We start from the raw sequence: 17,486 nt of genomic DNA, 5'->3' as shown, positions 1-17,486 counted from the left end.
TGTCCCCAGATCCAGGGTAGGATCTTGACATAAAACCACAGCCCCTGCACCCACTACATGCCCAAAACCACTTCCACCCCTGCCTGATGCCCCCCTACCTTGGGCGTCCCCAGACCCCTGGGCTGCTTCCAACTCATGCCCGCAATCTGCCACATGGAGCCAGATGGGGGCATTCTCTCAAGTATGTGGCACAGTCACTGTCCATCTTTGAGGAGCATTGTTTTTAGGTCAAGTCTCTGCCACTGTGGGTGGGGCTGGGGAGGGGTGGTGGGGTGTCCGGGGTGAATCTCTCCCTCAGCTCCTGTGGCTGCTATAAGAAATGACTGACAGTTTAATGGCTTCAAACAACACACATTGATTCTCTCACAGGTCTGGAGGGCAGATGTGTGCACTGAGGATTGAGGGGCTAAAATCACAGTGCCAGCCGGGCTGGGCTCCTTCTGGAGGCTCTGGGGGCAATCTGTTTCCAGGACCTCCCCATCTTGTTAAGAACACTCACCTTTCTTAGCTCATGGCCCCTTCCTGCAACTTCAAAGCCAATTGCATATCAAACCTCTCTCCTGCTCCTCCTCTATTGCTCTCTCTCTACCTCCATCCCCACTTCTTTTTTTCACTCTGATCCTCCTGCCTCCCTCCTTATCTTATAAAGATCCCACCTTGGACCATCCAGATAACCCAGGATAATCTTCCACCTCAGGCTCCTTAACACCGTCACATCTACAAAGTCTCTGTGGCCACACAACACAGCACATGGAAAGTTTCCAGGATGAGGGCATGGTTGTCCCTAGGGAGTCTAATTGAGCGAAACACAGCTACTTCCCCTCATCCCTCTCCCTTCCTCTGTGTCCTGGCCAGTCCAGTCTGAGCCACTCCTAGGGGCCTTCCCAGCCTAACCCCAGTCCCTCCCTGACCCTAGTCTACTGTGGCCTCTTCTCAGAACTGTGAGTTTTGCATTTCTTCCCTTAAGCCCCCTGAGGCTAAATGTTCTCTAGGCCCAACAGCTATTGGAGGAAGATCCTATTGTGATCCTCACTCTACCACGGAGACACCATGGTCCAGAGATGTTGAACGAATGCCCCAGGCCTCAGCAGGGACTCAAACCCGGCCTACCCCACTCTATATATCAGCTCTGGACCCTAGCTGCCCAATTGCCTCAGCCCACCTAGCCAGGCCCAACCTCTTAATCCAGCTTCCTCTGTGGAAAGCTCAGCCCAACAGACCCAGTCCCACATTTAGGGACCCATGGTCCATGTTGTCGGACCGACAAGGGATGGAAGAAAACAGTGACCACAGGTCAGAGTGGGTCCTCTGTATCAAAAATCAAGGGAAGGCTATGTGGAGGAGGAGCTGTGAAAGGGTCCCCTCTTTCTGGAAACCCCACTCCAGTCCTGGTTCTGAGAGGTGAGGTTCACTCCAAGGCTTGCTATGCCCTCATCATCAGAAGCCTCAGTCCTTGGCAAGAAGCCTGCCCAGCCCAATCCCCGTATCTCCAGGATAAAGTCCAAAGGCCAACCCCAAATACAAAATGATTCCACACCTTCTGCTTCCAAGTCCAGCCACATTCCCCATCGCCCCTCCGCTATGCACACCTCCTATTCCAACAGAACTGAACTAAAGGGCTTTCATTCCCAAAGGGCCGCAGAGGCCCCACCTCCATACCTTTGCTCTTCCTATTCCCTCTTTCTGGCATGCCATTCCCTGCACCCATTCACCTGACAGAGCCTGCAACTCCACAAGGCCCAAGTCAGCCCCTCCCTGTGGCCTTGCCTGACCCTGTCCCAGGCTGCCTTGGAGACTGATAAAGGCAGCCTCTCATCACCTCCAGGGATTGGCATGCTTCACTCTAACTCACTCAACTGGGCTCACCTCTACACATCCTCATACCCAGACATAACAGGACAAGCTGGATGCCAGGGAGTCCAGCCAGATATCCATAGAATGGCTCTGCTCTAAAGCAGGAGGCAGACTGAGGGGAAAAAGTTTGCTAAAGCAACTCAGGGAAGCCCTCCCATATGAGAATCCCAAAGAGGCTGCAAAAATGCCAGCTCTGGCAGCCAAACGCCCACTTGCCACAGCCTTCTGAGACCCAGATGCCAAGTGAAGATTGCTTGGATTCAGCAGTGACTGGTGGAGGTGGCAGCTGGTAAACCAATACTTTCCAACCCCCTTCCAGCAAGCAGCTATGCCCCACCTCTCCTGACATGAGTGACATGCCTGTCTCCCACACCATCAAATCCAAATCTTTGCAAGGTGACACAGGGTATAGACATTTTTGAAAAGTTCATTTACTGATTCAAATGTATAGTAATGACTGAAAACTACTGTGCTGTGTAAATACATTTCCTATGGCTTGCTTTTAGCCCTTTTGTATCCAGCAATTTCTACATACCTTCCCCATGGGATATGAGAGCCAGAATAGACAGGAATAGTGTGGGGTATCCTGGGACACTGAGGGTAGAACACAGCTCACCCTCAGGGGGACCCATTTCTGTGACTGTTTAGGGCACCCACATGTGACTCAGCCTATCTGTGGAGGCAAATTACACCCGAGAACCCCAGAGACTCAAAAGAAAGCACAAGTTCAGCAGATACCTGCCAGGGTGGGCCCTGGAGTTGCAGCCCCAGAGAAAGCCGCCATTGCACTGTTAGCTCCCTTCAGCCCCCCTCTTAAGTCCCAGGAGGATGAGGCTTCTGACTAACCTCGGAGGCCTGCACAAATGGACTGGATTTCAGAGGAGTTATTAATAGGCCTACAGCCACCTAGAGAGTTACCGGACCAGGACCACAGAATAATTCCTGGGAGGGCAGCCAGGATGAAAGCAGGACGGAGAGGAAAACAGGGAGAGAGCCCTGGGACCACGTCAAATATAGAGAGAACCAGGGGAACAAAAGTAGCCCTGATGTTTTGCCCCACAGCCCCTGCATACCTGTGTCCCGTGAGAATTCAGAATGAGGAGCTCACTCTTGCCCTTTACTTGTTTTGGGACTCTGGCAGGCTGACCTATTTCCTGCCCCAGCCTCACCCAATCTCCCCACTCTTTGCCACCTACTTGGGCAAGCTGATCTCTCTCTGGTTTTCTGAGTACTCAGTGGCACTGAGTTAACTCCTCTGCATGCTTTATTTTATGTGATTGAAAAGGGAAGCAGTTCTCACTAGCCCCATTTTTCAGATTAGAAAACAGGCACAGGGATGTTCTACAATGTGCTCACAATCAGCAAGCTGCAAATGGTAGCTGCACTTTAAATGTAGGTCTATCCGTGCTTCTAACATTGAGCTAACTACACGATTGTCACTCTGTGCCTGGTCCCTGCTGAAGGGTCTGTTTCCTGATTGCAATGTTTCTCCCTAGCAGCCTCTCCAGGAAGCTGCTCAAAGCCTTTGGTGATAACCCACCAATTCTCCCACAGACCCTGAGTGGGACCTGGAACGTTCTAGCCTGAACCTCAGTCTCCAAGAGTCACAGTGAACCTGGGCTTAGGATGCCCTGGTGCTGAAACAGCTGCAGTGACCACAGGCTTGGGGAATTCAACCAGTCAGTAACATTAGCATTTCTGAAAGATTGTCTAAAGAATAACAGGAATAAACAAGACCAGTCTGCAAAGACTGGAAAAAATACCCACTTATTCAATTTCCAGGCATGAACACAGGCCCAAAAGCATTAAGAACATTCAGGGAAATATGACCTCACCAAGCGATAAATAAGTCACCAGTGACTAACGCAGGAGAGATAAACATGTAAAACTCGTCACAAAGGAAGTAAAAATAACTGTTTTGAGGAAACTAAATTAAACTAAAAAAAAAATACACAGAAGTAATTCAGAAATTTATCAAAGAAACTTAACAAGGAGATTGAAATAATCTTAAAAGACCACAGAAGCCTCAAAGCTGAAAAATACAATGGATGAACTGAAAAATTCATGAGAAGACCTCAACAGCAGAACTGATCAAACAGAAGAAATAATCAGTGAGCTGACAGGCCATTTGAAATACACAATAGGAGAAAAAAGAAAAGAATAAAAAAAGCATAGAATATCTATGGGATTGCATCAGAAAAGCAAAGGTAAGAATTGTTGGTCCTCAAGAGAAACAAGAGAAATAGTCAAAAGCTTATTCAAATAGATCATAACAGAAAGTTTTTCAATTCAAAAGAAACATATAAATATCCACGTACATAAAGACCAAAGATCATCAAGCAGACTCAAGCCAAATAAGACTAGGCTAAGGCATATAATAATGAAACTACAAATATCAAGGACAGAAAGGATACTATAAATAGCAGGATAAGTGAATCAAACAACATACAAAAGACCTTCCACCTGTCAGGAAGCAGAGTTCTTAGCAAAAATTTAACACACTGAGGGCCTCCCTCACATGGGGAAAGCGGAATGATATATTCAGGATGCTTAAGAAAAACAATACCAATGAAAAAACACACCCAACAGGTAGATCCTTCAAAAACAAAAGAGAGGTAAGTACTTTCCTGGAGAAACAAAAGCTGAGGGAATGTATCACTATCAAACCTGTTTTACAAGAAATGCTAAAAGGAGTTCATCAGTCTGAAAGAAAATAATGCAAACATATAATAAGAAAACATCTGAATGTGTAAATTTTATTAATAAAAGTAAGTATATAAATAAATTAAAAATAATATTGTAGTTGTGGGGAATAGGCAACCTATATCTCTAATAAGAAGGGTAAAATACAAAATTACTAAATAATAACCCAACAATTTTTAAAGAGATAGGCAATATAAAAAGATATTGAAAGATATCCAAATGTCAAAGAGAGTGTGTGTGTGTGTGTGTGTGTGTGTGTGTGTGTGTGTGTGCGTGTTGTGGGGATAGAGTTACAGGGTAAATGTTTTTAGTTTTTTTTTTATTTCTCTGTATTTGTTCTTTGCAATTAAAGTTAAATTTTATTCAGTTTAAAATAGCTTGTTACAATTATGTTGTTTAGCCCCATGATAACCAGAAAACAAACACCAATAATAGACACCCTAAAAATAAAAAGCAAGGAATTAAAACACCTTATCAGAGAAAATTGCCAAACTACAAATAAAGACAGAAAGGAATTGAAAGAGAAGGAAAAGGAAGGAAGAAAGAGAGCAAAGACAAAGAGAGGAAGGAAGAGAGAAGGACCAAAAGATAAAAGAATAGCAAAACAACTATAAAACAGGTAAAAAATGGCAGTAGTATATTTTTACCTGTTAGTAATGACTTTGAATATAAATGAATTAAATTCTTCAATTAAGGCAGAGTAGCTGAATAGATTAAAAGATAAGACTTAACTATACACTCCCTAAGAAACTCAGTTCACCTATAAAAACATGCACAGGCTGAAAACAAAGGGATGATAAGATAACCCATAGAAGTGGAAACAAAAAAGCAGGAGTAGCTATACTTATATCAGATAAAATAGATTTTAAGTTCAACAAATAAAAAATAGAAAGATAATTATATAATTAGAAAGAAGTCAACACTGCAGTGTATAATGATTGTAAGTGCATATGCAACCAACACTCAAGCACCTAAATATAGCAGCAAATATTAACAGGTCTTAAAGGAGAGTCTGATAGCAATACAATAATAAAGTACTTCAACACTACAGTATAATCAACAATCTACTATCGTCAATGGACAGATCATCCAGACCCCCCCCCAAAAAAAATCAGTTAAACTGTACTGTATATGGAATGAACCTAACAGACATTTACACAGCTTTCCACTCAACAACTGCACAATGCACATTCTACTAAGTAGCACGTGGATGATTCTCCAGGATAGACTGTGTTCAGTCAAAAAACAAGTGACAACACATTTTTCAAAACTGAAATCATAACAAGTATCTTTTCTGTCCACAGTGGAATAGTACTAGAAATTAATAACAGGAAGAACTTTGAAAACTATACAAATAAATGGAAGTTAAAATACACACTCATGAACAAAAAATAAGTAAATAAAAAAATAAAAAGGAAATAAAATTTTATAGAAACAACAATAGAAACACAACGTAAGAGTCTGGGAGATGAAGCAAAAACAGCTGCAAGAGAAAAAGTGTATAGCATAAATGCCTACATCAGAAAAGTAGAAAGATCTCAAATAGCCAACCTGATGATGATGATACATTTCAAATAATGAGAACAAACAAACAAACAAACAAAAAAAAACAAATGCTAAAATTAGTAGAAATGAAGTATAATGATTAGAGAAGAAATTTTAAAACACAAACTAAAAAAAAAATACAAAAAGTCAGTATATCAAAGAGCTAAGCTTTTTTAAAATAAAAATGAAAATTGACAAACTTTAACTAGACTAAGAAAAACAGAAAGAAAATGGAGATAAAAAAGGAGACATTGCAGTTGATAATACAGAAATACCAAGTATCATAAGAAATTACAAAAACATTTATATAAAAACAAATTGAAAAATCTAGGATAAATGAATAAACTTCTTGACACATAACAAATTCCCAACATAGAATGATAAATAAATAAATAAAAATCCCTGAACTGACCAATAAAGAATAATGCAATTAAAGCAGTAGTACAAAATCTCCCAACAATGAAAAAGACAAGAATCACGGTTTTGCTGTTGAATTCTACCAATCATTTTTAACAGAGCAAATATAAATTTTACTCAAAATATTCCCCCCCAAAATGAAGAGAAATTAATACTTTCAAACTTGTTCTATGAGGCCGCCATTACCCTGGAAAAACAAAACAACAACAACAAAAAACCCACAGATCAGGACATAACAGAGAAAAAAAAAAAAAAAAAAAAAAAAAAAAAAGAACACAAATGCAAAAACATTAACAAAAAAACACTTGAAAATTGCATTTGACAGCACAATTAAAAGATCATCTGCCATGATCAAATGAGGTTCATCCAAAGAATGTGAAGATGAATCAATAATCACAAATAAGTGTGACACATCATTTTCAGCAAATAAATAACAAAAACCATATAATCATATCAGTAGATGCTGAAAAAAATAATACTCAACATTCCTTCATGATGAAAACTCAACACAATGAGTACCGAAGGAACATATCTCAACTCAACAGGGCCAAATACGACAAACCCACAGTGAACATCATAATCAATGGGAAAACTTAAAATTTCTTTCTCTATGATCTGGAACAAGTGTGGCTACTTTTCCTACCTTTATTTACTGGAAGTCCTACCTAGAGCAATTAGGCAGGAGAATGCAATAAAAGGCATCCAAATTGGAAAAAAGGAAGTTAAACTGTCTCTGTTTGCAGGAGACATGATCTTGTATATCTAGAGAGAGAACTCTATAAGATCCCACAAAAAACTTACTAGAAATAATAAATTTAGTAAAGTTGCAAGATATAACATCAATATACAAAAATGAGTACCATATCCATAGGCCAACAGTGAAACTCCTCAGAAAAATTAAGAAAGCTATTTCAAAACAGTAGCTAAAAAAAGAATACCTAAGGATAAACTTAACCAAAAGGGCAAAAGATAAATATATATGAAATGAAAGCTATAAAACCTCGACGAAGGATAGTAAAGCAGACACAAGTAAATGGAAAGATGTCCCATGTCCTCGTACTAGAAAGAATATGAATAAAATATTTATATCACCCAATGTGATCTACAGAATCAATGCAATCCATGTTAAATTACAAATGGAAATAAAAATCATAAAATTTTTAATGGAAATGCAAAATACCTCAGATAGATAAAAGAATCTTGAACAGAAAGGAAAAAGCTGGAGACATCACACTATCTGATTTCAAAATATGCTACAAATCTATAGCAACCAAAACCACATGTAAGTGGCAAAAAATGTGGAGGGGTGTGAGGAGAGCAGACAGACATAGACAAATGACAGACAAACATAGACAAATGAAACAGGATAGAAAATTCAGAGATAAATTCATGCAGTTACAGTCAACTCATTTTTGCCAAAGGTACTAAGAACACACATTCTGAAAGGACAATCACTTGAATAAACTGTGCTAGGAAAGCCAAACACCCACATGTAGAAAAATACGTCTAGACTGTTATCTTACCACATACAAAAAGTAACTCAAAATAAAAATTTAAATGTATGACCTGAAACTATGAAATTACTAGAGAAGAAAACACAGGAAAAAATGGTTCCTGAAATTGATTACGATAAGGAATTTTCAAATAGGCATCAAAAACACAAGAAACAAAAGCAAAAATAGACAAATGGATAAACCGCAAAGCTTCTGCAAAACAGAGAAAGCAATAAATAGAATGAGGAAACAATCCAGGGAATGGAAGAAAGTATTTGCCAGCAATGCATCAGACAAGGGGTTAATACACAAAATACATAACGAATTCAAACTAGTCAAAAGCAAAAATACAACTAATCTGATTTAAAAATCAGAAAAAAAATCTACCCAAAACCTTTGTCCCCATCATTATTTCCCCACCTTCTTTTGCAGACCTCCTCCTGCCTTCTCCCTGTCTCCATCCTTTTTTTTCATGTAGCCCAAATCTTCACCACCATTTTTCTCCACCGTATTTTCACAAAGTCTCTACTCTCCCACTCACCACCATTTTACCCATCCATTTGCCCAAAAACATTTTTCACCATTTTTCTCCACCCTCTTTTTTCCCTCTTCCTGGCCATAGTATTTTTCCCCTCCAACTCTAATCACCCTCTTTTACTCCTCCACCTCTCCAAAAACATTTTGCATTGTCTATACCCAGAGCCTTCTCCCCACTCCTCCTGCTCACCACCTTCTTTTTCCCTTCATCTACGCAAAAACATTTCCCCATCGTCTTTTCACAAAGCCTTCTCCCCACTTCTCCTTGCCACCATATTTCCCGCTCCATCTACCCCTCTAAATTTTTCCCAACCATCTTTTCCCAAAATCTTCTCTTTCCTGCTTATCACCTTCTCTTCCCCACTCGCCATCTGCAAACTCCGTTTTATCTTCTCAATTGCCACCTTCTTTTTCCCCTCTACCAAAAACCTTTTTACCCACTGTCTTTTATTTACCCACCATCTTTTTCTCCCCACCACGTTTTTTCCCTACCATCTTCTTGCAAACTTTCTCTCCCTCCTGTTGGTCCCGTTTCCCCCGCCATCGCCAACCTCTTTACTGCTTTCATCTACCCAAAAACTTTTTATCCACTATTTTTTCCCCATCTTTTTTCCCAAACCTTCTCTCCTTCCTGCTCACCACCCCATTTTCCCCCTCCTGCTTACCACCCCTCTTTTCCCCCATAATCTATTGAAAAACTTTTTTCCCACCGTGTTTTCCCAAGTGTCTTCTGAGAGTCAGTAATGCTTTCTTCTGCTCACTCACCATCGTCTTTTCCCCATCCATCTACCTCGCAACCGTTTTCCCGCTCCTACCCCTCTGGCCTTGCCGCAGTCTCCATCGCCACCACCAACTGCAGGTGACGTGAGCCACGGTTCCACAGCTTCCAGCCTCCAGCATGTCACAGGTGGCTCCCCCTTCTCCTGCTCCTCCTCTAAGCCGGACGTGGAGCTGCTGGGTGGGCAGGTACAGAACAACTGGGAATGGCGTGACTCCCCATCAGCATGCTTTATATATGGAAGTTATTAAAATGCTGTTTATGGATTGCATGTTCTGATTGGATGGAAGAAAAATCTCTAGGCCTATTCTGATTGGACTTTATTATCATGTTTGATGGTTATCCTAAGACTCACTCTCATCCAATCAATATATAAAGCATGGTGACGGGAGTCTGCTCAATCCAGGCTCCATTTTGCCTTGCCAAGCTTCTGCTTCGTGCCCAGCTTAGAGGAGGAGGAGAATGGGGAAGGACCTGCCACAAGCTGGAGGCTGGAGCCTGTGGAACTGCAGCTCATCTGGCTGTTGGTGGTGGTGGTGATGACGGAGACTGCAGCATGACCAGAATGGTGGAAAGGCAGTGGGGTAGGTGGGGTATCCAGGGCTGCACTGCGGCGGCTGGGGAGACAGTTCGGCGCGGTATGGGGGATACATTGCCTGTCTCTGTGTGATATGGGGATACACTGCCTGTCTCTGTGTGATATGGGGATACACTATCTGCCGCTGTGTGATATGTGGCCCTATTCAGGGCTTCACTGGTGCTGGCAGGCAGCAGGTTAGGGGCAATATCAGCTCCTGCACTGCCCACAGCATGGTGTGGGGTGGGTATGCTATGGAGAGCTACACTGCCTGCAGATGTGCGGCGGATTGGGTGCGCTATCTGGGTTTGAAAGGCCCACAGTTGGCAGTCGAGTTGGATGTGGCATTGGGGGCTAAGCCGCCCGTGAATAGAGGGAGTTGGAGGCACTATGGGAGCTACAATGCTGGCAGTGGGGCTCTGGTTACGGGCACTGTCAGGAGTTACAATGCCTGCAGTAGGCGGGTGGTTTGGGTGCACTAGCCAGTGCATTATTGCCCACAGTGGGAGTCTGGTTGGGGGCACTCTCCAGGGCTTCACTGCTCATAGTAAGGGGTGCAATGCAAGCAGCAGGGATGGGTTGTGGGCGCTATCTGTGGCTTCACTGCTGATGGTGGGCAGTGGAGGTGGCAGCCACAGTGGTGGCCTCTAAGGAAGGGGCTGTCCTCCTCTCCCCAGATTCTGAACTCTAGAATGTGATCTCTTCCTGTTGGTGCTTGAGTGCCCTGGAGCACGGCATTTTCATGGGAATCCTAAGTATGGAAGGGCCCCCAAATTGGCTGTGGTTCCCTGGTCTGTGCCCTCTTGCTGTGTTACATAGATTCCTGGGACTCCCAGGCAAGAAGTAGCAGGCACCACTGGTGGACAGGGCCCTGTGTGTGGAGGAATCAGGAACGGGAATCTGCACTTGGTTGGGGGGTGTTGGCTAGGCCAGAGTTTTTGCTACTCCTGCTCCTCACCCTCCAGTGGGCCCAGCAGTTCCTGTGCAGGAAGTTGGGCATGGTGGTGTCTCCAGTCCCCACCCCAGGATCCAGTTTGTGGCCATCTTGGGTCAAAAGGAGAGACTGGACCTTGGAGGGTGGGTGTGAGTGCTTTCGGGAAGCTGGCTCCAGCCACCTAGTGGCCAGCATGGCGATGTGAGGCTCTAATGCTACCACTCCCTGAATTCTGTTCTACACTTTTCTGGTTTTGCCCACCCAGCTGCTTTGTGCCTGGGTTGAAGACGAGGAGAACCAGGAGCCACCTGCTGCTTGCTGGAGGCTGGAGCCTACAAATGGCATGGCACTGTGGCTTGCCTCGTTGCGGCTGGTGGTGGTGATAAAGATTGAAGCTCAACCAGAGAAGCAGGCAGCAGCAGAAGGTCTGTGGGCCAGTAAGGGGCGGGGTGTAGGATCCCTGAGGGGCTGCCTTAGCTTGGAATGGGTAGGAAGCTGTGGGTGCTCTACTGCAGACTTTGGTGGCAGCAGTGGAGGCACAGCCATGGCAAGGAGAAGTCCTCCCCCTTTTCCTACAGTCTTCGAAGGGTGTCCTCCTCCTGTTGGTGCCTGACTGGGCCAGGAGTGACCTTAATAAAATTTAGGGAGTGACTTTTTTGTATCTTTTTGCATTTTGGACTTTTTCAAATTTAATGAATCAGGGAGGGGGAAAAGGTATCATAATAGGCCTTTTTATTCACTCAACTGCTTTTCTTTCTTCATCTGTTTTTTCTTCTTCTCATTATTACCTTCTTATTCTTTATTTTCTGATTCTGCTGCGTCTATTTCTTGCTTCTATTCTTCTTTCTGCTCCTTATCCTCATTTTCTTTATCCCAAGCAAATCAATGGTCTTAGGAAACAACAACCAAAGCTTAGTTAAAAATAAGTACTTCTCTCATTTCCTTTAACTGTTGTTTGTTGTTCTCCTTGAAGAGGTCCTTTACATCCTTTGTTAATTGGATTCCTAGGTATTTTATTCTCTTTGTAGCAATTGTGAATGGGAGTTCACTCTTGATTTGGCTCTCTTTTAGTCTGTTATTGCTGTATAGGAATGCTTGTGATTTCTGCACATCAATTTTGTATCCTGAGACTTTGCTGAAGCTGCTTATCAGTTTCAGGAGATTTTGGGCTGAGACGATGGGGTCTTCTAAATATACAATCATGTCATTTGCAAATAGAGATAATTTGACTTCCTCCTTTCCTAACTGAATATCTTTTATTTCTTTTTCTTGCCTGATTGTTCTGGCTAGAACTTCCAATTCTATATTGAATAGGAGTGAGGAGAGAGGGCATCCTTGCCTAGTGCTAGATTTCAAAGGGATGATTCCCATTTCTGCCCATTCAGTATGATATTGGCTGTGGGTTTGTCATTAATACCTTTTATTCTTTTGAGAAACGTTCCATCAATACCAGTTATTGAGAGTTTTTATCATAAAGGGCTGTTGAATTTTGTCAAAGGCCTTCTCTGCATCTATTGAGATAATCATGTGGTTTTTGTCTTTGGTTCTGTTTATCTGGTGGATTACTGTTTTACACTTGCATATGTTGAACCAGCCTTGCATCCCCAGGATGAAGCCTACTTGATTGTGATGGATAAGCTTTTTGATGGGCTGTTGCAATCAGTCTGCCAGTATTTTATGGAGGATTTTTGTATCTATGTTCATCATGGATATTGGCCTGAAGTTTTCTTTTTCTTGTTGGGTCTCTGCCAGGTTTTGGTATCAGGATGATGCTGGTCTCATAAGATGGGCCAGATAATAATTTGGATGTTGTTGTTTCTCTCCTGGCCTTTGGTGTGTACTCCAATGTTTGCTATCATAAGGAAAAGAGAAATATTCTCACCACTGAAGGGCATAATGCACTCATCCACAAATCATTGGTTAATTGTCCTTTTGTAGCCAAGACATGAAGTACCCATCTCCCTTCTTTGTGTTTGGTGAAAAGATTAAAACTCAAGCAATCTCTGCTAAAGGCATGACTTTAGTCATCGCCTTGCAGTTGCTTCTCTTTGCCTCCAAGAAAGTCCAATCTGATGGGCAGATTGTACTTGTAGATGACTGGATTAAATTACAAATATCTCATGAAGCTGTTGCCTGCATCACTGGTCTCTGGGCAGCCACGGAGGCCCTGGTTGTTGAAGTAACCTAACAACCTGCTATCGTCAGCCAGTTGGATCCCGTAAATGAACGTGTGCTGAACATGATCCGTCAAACCTCTAGGCCCTCAGCTGCTGGTGTCAACCTTATGATTGGCAGTACATGCTATAGAGATGGTCCACATCCTCCCAAGATGGCCCGATATGACAATATGGTGGTCGAGGCTATGGCAGTAGCTATAGCAGTGGAGGCTATAGTACCAGAGGCTACAGTGGCAGCTTCAACTCCTTTTGGGCAGGATATAGTGCTGCTGTTGGTGGAGGCTTTAGAGGACTTTCCCAAGGTGGCTATAGGGGCAACTCTGGAGGAGAGTACAGAGGGCCTATTGGAGGTTTCAGAGGATCTGGGGGGATTCCAGTGAGGATGTGCTAGGGGGGCCTATGAAATCAGCTACTTTGGACCTGGAAGAGGAGGTGGCAGCTATTAAGGCTTGGTTATATCAGTTCCTGCTTGTATACAGTAAGAAAAAAATGGCATGCTATGTGTTACATGTTTTTTCCAACATGTTTATTTGCCACCAGAATGTAAATGCATTTTTCCACCCAGTCTGTGGTTCATTGTAGTTTAAGAAAACCAAACATATACAGGCATTAGTGATTTTGTTTATATTATGTAAAATATAACGATCTATCTTAAAAATACCAGAGTTTGTATTTTTTCTTTAAGGAGTAAAGATTTGCCTTTAAAAATAACTTGGTATTTTTCCTGGCTTTGATTTCATATAATAGAAAATAAAGTACTACACTGAAAAAACAAAACAAAACAAAAACATACAAACAAGAAACACAGAGATATCTAATCCTAAAAACTAGGAACAAGGAGTCTGTGTAAATATTTTGTCACCTGCTGGGTTTTTTTTTTTTTTGCATAAAGAAATATAAAACAATTTACTAACCACTGTTCACCAGTATTTACAATAAAGTAAACAATATATAGTTGGATAACATTCTGATTACTACCAAGTCGTTTTTCCTGGATTTTGCTGAAACAGCAAAGCACATAATGGAAAGATTGAGCCTACCTGTGGGGAGTGAGTTTGGGTAATTAAAAGACATTCAAGTGACATGTCTTTTTATGTCATGTCATGCTGTTTTATGTCATGCTGTTTTATGTCACAGAACGTAACACATGTTTTGATGAAACAGCTTTGAAACACACTTTTTGTAGAATCTAAGAAGTGATGTTTCTGAATCTAATGAGCCCTTACAGGAATATACAAATATACAAATATTAATTTTTAAAAACTAGAAACAAGCTATCTGTGAAAATGCTTTGTGACATGCTGTATTATCTCAAAGAATGGTACCTGTGTTTTGATACAAGTTTGAAAAATGTTTTTGTAGATTCTAAGTAGTGATGTTTTCAAATCTATTGAGCTGTCATTAGAAAACACAAATACATAGCCCTAAAAAGTAGTCAGCTATATGTGAAAACACTTTGTGTTGTGCTGTTTTGTATCACATAATTGATCCTGCCTTTAGAATAAACAGGTTCCAAGCACTCTTTTTGCAGAAGCTGAGACTCTCTGCCCTCTTCCCAAGGGAGCTTGCATTTGAGTTCAGAACACACAGAACATGGTTACTTGGGCCCAGCCACTGACTGTGGAATGAGAGTCACGGAAGCCATAGGATAATCCCAGGAGAGGAGGATGAGTGATCAGACTGGTGGGGACAGGGTCAGGTGAAGCAGCAGAGGGCTCTGTTATGCCCAGGAGAGCAACAGGACAAGTGTGGGTATAGGGGAGGAAGTGGTAGCCAGCCCAGTGGTGAAGCTGGCCTGCTCCCCTCCTTCCCTGTGCCAGCCCCTAGCATGAGGCCCTCTGCCCATGTGTGCTGATGAATGTGGGTAACTGGCATGTTTCTGTCCTGGGGAGGGCAGCAGGGAACTCCCCACGGCAGCCAGACAGGGCCCTGCCTAAACATTGTCCAGGGCTGCTGGAGATTACAGTTCTAGAACCTTCTCCAGATGTTGATCACAACTGTTCTCATGTAATCACAATGTAAATCTCTCATTGTAAACACATGTGGTGGGCAGGACCATCCACTGACTCCTCTTTGGCCTGGCAGGTTGCTTGTCTCTGTCTGCCTCAGTTTCCTCCAGTGATGGTTGAGATTTGTAACTTGTTTCCCAGCATCGAGGACACTTTGGTAAACCTGTTACCCTCCCCAGAGACACAGCCCCCCCTCCAGCATGTCCCACACTCACTGCTTTTGCTTTATTCACATGGAATTTTTCTCAGGGTTGCCCACTCATTTCCTTGTATGGCAAAGCAGGCATCTCAGAGACAAATGCTGGCCAGGTCAGGACCCCACTTCTCAAGCCTTGTCCTGCTTTCCCAACCAACTGCGTCCTAGGGAGGCACAACCCTGCCCAGAAATCGGGTAGTGATGTTAAACTTGCCTGTCACCAGTAGGGGGGTATCAGAAACAAGGCACTGATGCCTAGAACACCCTCCAACACTTGCTGTATCCTCCACCTCCTCCTCCCCTACAAGGACTATAATGCTCCTTCTCTGATTACCCCGAGCCTCCAGAAAGAGATCTCCCAGATTCCCCTGTCTCTGTGACTCCAGGAGCAGGAGAGCACCACGAGGGACAGGTAAACACGAGGAGGTGAAGAAAATGTGCAGCCCAGGATCCTCTGACTTCTATGGGTCTGGGAGAGCTGGACCAAAGAAGACAGCTGGAGAGAGGGGTAGAAAGGGAATGCTGAGTGGTAGGGCATCAAGCCCAGCTTTTTCTGAAGCCAAAGTACCTCTCACAAATGATGCAATGGCCTTGATGGAGTCCTGGGTGATGCCCATTGCAGTCAGCAGTTGCTGGTTGGGCGGCAGAAAGAATGAGTTCAGGGAATAGAAGTTGGGCACCTCACCACACTGGTTCCCCCAGGACTAAGTCACTCCCAAAGTCTGCCTTGCATTCAGAAGTCTTATTGTTGCCCTTGTTTTTGTTGGGGTCACTGTCCAGGTCCAAGCCTGTCCCTGTGGTCATGTTCAGGTCTGGTCTCATGGTCTTGTTAACTTCCTCAAAGTCACCGACATTTAACACATCACTGTTCTTGTCACAGCTTCTCCATGTAGGAATCTCTAGGTGGCTCTAGAAATTCTCCTCCGATCCCACAGCTGCCATGCTGCTCTGGCTACTGTTGCTGATGGTGGAGTCCAGGGACAGGGCCAGTTTCCCCAGGGAAGCTTGGTGTCCTGGGTGTGGTTCAGATGCTTCTTGAACTATGGTGTGGGAGGTAGCAGAGGTGGCCAGGGGTACAAGGACAGAAGGAGAATGCCTGGAAGCTGGGGGTGGAGCACAGGGAATGCAGGGGGAGCCACAGAGAAGGGCAGGCTCCCCACGTGTAGCCTGGAGGAGAAGTATTCTGTGAAGCCCAAGCTGATGTGGTTGAGGTTGGGGGAAGGTTTTGCCTTGTCCATCATGGGGATGGGGTTCAAAAATAGGCCTGGAACAAAGACGACACTCCATGTGTAATGGTTCTTGTCCTCACAGAAGCACTGGGTTCTTGTTGAGGGAAGAGGTAGTGCTGAACATCTGTCCACAGTCCTTGCACTTAATATGCATGCAGGAGTCAGAGTGCATCCACTTGTACAGGCACAGGTTGGACAACTGTGGGTAGGACTTATGGCAGACCTCACCTAAAACATCAGCAGGAAGCAAAGACAAATGCAGTATAAGATTGCCGGGAAACCCTGCAGCTGGAGGGGTAGGGCTGGGTCCAGGGAATGCACACATATATGCATGCATGTTCATGTGTGTCTCTGTGTGCATGTGTCCATGTGTGGTGTGCAGTTGCATGTTTATTCTGCAGGTGTGCATGTGTGAATATACATACATGTGCACACATAAGCATGTGAAAACATATGTGAGTGTGCATGTGCCCATCACAGGGCTGGCCTCCAGTAACCAGCATAGATTGGCAAAGCAACTGGTGCCTTTCCCTGGGCCGGTTGGACAGATCTCACAGTGCCTCAACCCTCTCTGTTGGAGAGTGGGCTTGCCACTGTGTTTCCACCCTCCTTCCCCATGATGTTGCTGGCTGGGGAGCCAAAGTTTTCAGAAGTCACTGGAGAAGTAGAGCCTGCTCCCCAGGGTCAGGCATGAGAAAAGTGAAGGCATGTGTTGCTAGTGTCTGCAACTCTATCAGTTGATACGGGTTGACATGCCTTAGGGCCAGCCCGCCCTTTCTTTTCACTTCTGTGGCTGTTCTAGCAGGGGTGAGAGGAGGCCACTGACCATACAAACTGGGCCTCCCACTCTCTAGTAGTTCACAGTATTCCTAGCTTTCTCCTGCCTCCCCTGTCTGCCTCAGACACTCCCACATGCACTCCAGGAGAAGGCAGTCTCTGGGGTGATACAGACAGTTCCTGGGGCTCTCAGGAAGCTCCAACATGGGGAGCCTGGACTTTGGAGTTCCTGGCAGTACATGCCCACCTTTGGAGGTGGT

General features: G+C 43.8%; 1 pseudogene; it reads left to right on the top strand.

Moving 5' to 3' along the window:
- The first annotated feature begins 12,591 nt into the window (after positions 1-12,591).
- On the top strand, positions 12,592-13,461 carry LOC116546403 (annotated as a pseudogene).
- The last annotated feature ends 4,025 nt before the right edge of the window (positions 13,462-17,486 follow it).

This window comes from Sapajus apella, unplaced genomic scaffold (genome assembly GCF_009761245.1).
Source record: "Sapajus apella isolate SASKATOON/1434 unplaced genomic scaffold, GSC_monkey_1.0 scaffold859, whole genome shotgun sequence".
NCBI classification, from domain to species: domain Eukaryota; kingdom Metazoa; phylum Chordata; class Mammalia; order Primates; family Cebidae; genus Sapajus; species Sapajus apella.
This window is presented reverse-complemented; position numbering and strand designations above follow the sequence as displayed.